This window comes from Ictidomys tridecemlineatus, unplaced genomic scaffold, assembly GCF_052094955.1.
Source record: "Ictidomys tridecemlineatus isolate mIctTri1 unplaced genomic scaffold, mIctTri1.hap1 Scaffold_265, whole genome shotgun sequence".
NCBI lineage: Eukaryota > Metazoa > Chordata > Mammalia > Rodentia > Sciuridae > Ictidomys > Ictidomys tridecemlineatus.
Genome location: NW_027522313.1, coordinates 139,966 through 144,601, shown reverse-complemented (window position 1 = coordinate 144,601; position 4,636 = coordinate 139,966).

Below are 4,636 nucleotides of genomic sequence, written 5' to 3'. Positions count from 1 at the left end.
AAAATATAGTTGTTCATTGGATTAGACCAAAGGGAATGAAGACATATGAGGATGGATGGGAATAGAAAAGACAGAATGAATCAGATGTAACTTTCCTATGTTTATATATCAATGCATGACCAGTATTCCCCACATCATATACAACCATAAAATGGGATTTTAATTACAATAAGTTATATTCCATGTAAATATGTCAAAATATACTCTATCATCATGTATATCTAAAAAGAACAAATTTTTAAAAATCACTTATGAGCATAAAAGAAAAAAGTTTTGTCCTTTGTATCATTTAACTGGATTAGTTTTAAAACTAGTTATAATCATCTGTGATGATAGGAAAACATTCTCCCTTATAGCTAACTGAAGAAAGGACCAATGAATTAAGAAAATATTTAAACTGAGAATTTAAATATTTGAATTTTAGAAAAGTTTTTAAGAAACTCAGTTGGTTTTCAAGTACAGAGAGTAAAACCAAGTATATGGACAAGGTGTTACAGCATGTAACTAGCAAAGGACCCTGTGGCAAATTAAATAATGCACGCAAATGATGTATTATTAATGCATTCATTGCTCAGAAGACAACATTTGTTCCTATAATAGTTGGCTTCATATTTCACCTAAATACTCTTATAATACTCTTTTGAATATTTTTCAAATGGTAAACAGACACAATACCTTTATTTATTTATTTATTTTTATGTGATACTGAGGACCAAACTCAGTACCTCACACATGCCAGGCAAGTGCTCTACCACTGAGTGACAAACTCAGCCCCTCTTACAACACCCTTTATGTCACAAACTTAACATTTTTCAGCCAAATATGCTTGAGATCTTTTCACTATTTGTACTCAGGGGATCTAAATGAAGTTTAAAACCATTAAAACTACAACTCAACAAGCTCAGCACATAATTTTATATCACACTTACATACACATAGAGAATGAGAGAGCAAGCAACTTTCATGTTTGCAAAATTTATTTACTCATTCCATTTTTATAACAACACTTCAAGTAATTTAAGCAAGGTGACATTAATCAGGGCTCCCATTAAGAAGCAATTTACAAATGCAAAGCATACTCAAATTATTACAGGCTATTCAGGCCTCTATTAGTTTAAACTACTAGCAGCTGTTAAAACTCAGACTCTACTAAGACAATAACCTATAAAGGCACTTTAATTGCTAATTCACAAGATCAGTTTGTTTCACTGGTCTCAGCCTGTATTTAATCTTTAATGTGTTTACAGACATTTTTCATTCACCCCTTAGATTTCACATTTTTGACAGTTTCTATAAATCCCCAAAGTAATACACACTATGTTTCAACTCAAAACTATAGTTTATATAAGTCTAGGAGTGTTCTATCAAAACTTAACTAAAATGTATATTTGTATATTTATATATATATGTATATATATTATATTTGTATATTTATATATATAAGTGTGTGTATATATATACACTTATATATATATATACACATATTTAGATTTATATATAAACATACCAAATACCCATAAATTGATTATTATTTACAGAACAAGGCAAATGGTGTCTGTACTGATCAATTTTGTGTAGTATGTTCTATTAGAAAAAACTCTTAAATTAGTCACAATTTAGATAATTTCCTGCATTTTGTAAAACAAAGTTTTATCACATGTCCTACTTCAATGAGATAGCAGCTGATTTATGTCTGCCAATTATCACCACTGAAAGGAAAATTTACCTACCCTTCAGGGGGTCAGCAAAGATCACTGTCAAATCACACTCTGGTCTCAAGTTCACACAGCAGCACGTTTTATTTTCTTAGGACACTCAGAAATTGAGTGATAATAGACAAGACCATGCCTCCCACAATCTTGGATTCCCTTTCTTCAGGAAAGATTTCTGAAGGCTTTCCTATGCCCTTCCTGGATCCCCCAATCCAGCTTCAGAGGAGCTCACCCATCAAAAGCTCATACCAAATGTCTTCTTTGATATAATGAGAGCAACTATGAACAGAGCAGGGAGGAAGTGCAGGAAGAAAAGATTAACATTGAACAGAGACATGAGATGGGAGGGAAAGGGAGAGAAAAGGGAAATTGCATGGAAATGAAGGGAGACCTTCATTGCTATACAAAATTACATATAAGAGGTTGTGAGGGAAATGGGAAAATAAACAAGTAGAGAAATAAATTACAGTAGATGGGGTAGAGAGAGAAGATGTGAGAGAAGGGGAGGGGGGATAGTAGGGGATAGGAAAGGTAGCAGAATACAACAGTTAATAATAGGGCATTATGTAAAATTGTGGATGTGTAACCAACGTGATTCTGCAATCTGCATTTGGTGTAAAAGTTGGGAGTTCATAACCCACTTCAATCTAATGTATGAAATATGATATGTCAAGAGCTTTGTAATGTTGTGAACAACCAATAAAAAATAAATAAAATATTTCATGATTAAAAAAAAAAGCTCAGCTGTATCCCCTTAAGGATCTGAGAAGCCCCACTACAGACTCCATGAAGCTCTCCCAACTATCCCCATGCTTTATTCATTATATGCACAAACAAATGTTGAATAAAATTACTTGTCTGTATTTGAGTGAGACATAAACCACTGTGGAATTCAAGTTGTTGCTAATAAAACCTAGATTGTGGATTATGGTGACAGAATAAGAGAATTCAGTACATTAGCTCTCACAGAGTATTTTATTAAATGAGCTATTTTTATTATTAATGAGAAAAGAATCTTGATGAGAACACAATTATACACTAATAGAACATAAGTGTATTCCAATAAATAATTTGGTATTCAAAAATATTATTTAATCCCTATCATTGATTTATTTATTTCTCCTCTTGCTTCAACCAGGGAGAGAAATCACATAATTAGCAACCAGAAAACTACAGAATCAAGACCCCACATGGTTATAAGGCTTCTTGACAAGTCTAAATCACATCACTAAAAGTCACTGGTGTTATCAAGTCTTGGGAGACAAATCAGCCACCAGGATCCTCTGCCAGCTTTCTCCAAAGCCAAGATTAAGATGTGCTGAGATTGACAGCTGTTTATCAGAGCTTCAAGAGAATTGTCACGATATCCTCCAGCCTATCAGCTCCCCACCTACTGTTTTCTGCAACTAATGTGGCTCGTACCATCATATCTTTCACAGGAAACCACTTCAATGGGAGAAGGTCAAATTTTGATCACTTAGGACAGCAGATGCAGTATCTGTGCAGCATGCCACTGGAAGTTGAAGTATTTGAGGCAGTACTGAATACCTGGTGCCCAGACAACCTCAAGTTATGTACACCCCTGTCTCAGTAGACTACCACACACACCACATGTGGGCACTGGGTAATGTCGAGGAGGGAGAAGGAAGAACAACATGGTTTAACTACTGAGAATAACTGTACTTTGACAACAGCAGTTCTCAATTGAAACTTCAGCCTAAAAGGAGACACTTGCAGACAGCAGGTGGTACTCAAGAATAAGGTGGGAATCCTAGACCTGCAATTGTGCTATGGTCATTTAATTATTTTTTTGTTTCACCAAAAAAAAAAAAACACAGTGATTATTCCATGCATGCCACTAGTGATCTTACAAATAAAAAAGGCAACTGGATTATGAGAATAAGTTTCCATGCCTTTCTTCCTCCCTTCAAATGCCATTCCCTAAAATCTCCCATGTCAGGCACTTTAACACACAGGAAAAAGAAATAAAAGGCAGGACTCGCACCCTCATAGTCTAGAGGGAAAGAGTATGAAACCTATAAATGTCTTGAGTACCAGCTGAAGTAAATCCTAAGTAAGAGTAATGGTTGCTGCAATATATTTCAGCAGTTACAAAAAGGTAAGGATGACTAAAGTATTTATAGTCTGTTGTTAAAGTTGTATTATAAGCATTTGGTTTTTATTAAGTGGATGTCCTCAGGATTGCAACAAAAACACTCAAAGACAAAACATTTACAATTGTAAACTTGGCACATTACCAGCACCCTGGAAATAATGCAAGACTTTTAAATATTCATGTCCAACACTCCATTCCAGAATGTCTCTAAACCCATCTATAATCTAAAACTCTACTGTCCTCTGGTCCAATAAATAATAAAGAAAACTACTCTACCCACAGGGACATGGGCAGACCAAATATGTAACTATACAATGTGAGATCATGTAAACACAGAGAGAGAGAGAGAGAGAGAGAGAGAGAGAGAGAGAGAGAGAGAGAGAGAGAGAGAGAGAGAGAGAGAGAGAGAGAGAGAGAGAGAGTGTTAAGAGTGTGTATTAAATATTCAATATATAATCTGCTCATTTAGTGCCAGCATTTGCAAATTGTTTGCCTTTTGACTAAGATTTAATCTGTAATTTTAGATGTTATACATACATATTCCCAACCTGCATTTTACAGAGTGAATTTCAACTTTTTAAAATTTTTCCAGAGAATAATTATCTGTAACTAGAACAGTTGGTATACCTATAGCCAACTTAAACTTTCCACAGTATCACCAGTTTTTCTGATAATGTTCTTAAATCACATAACTCTTTACTAAATTTTCTATTATCTTATTTTTAAAATAAATAGAAATGCTGCTTCTAATTTCTGAACAGTGACAAGATTAATTTTTAATTTACCACAAGTGGGGTCAAAAATGGGA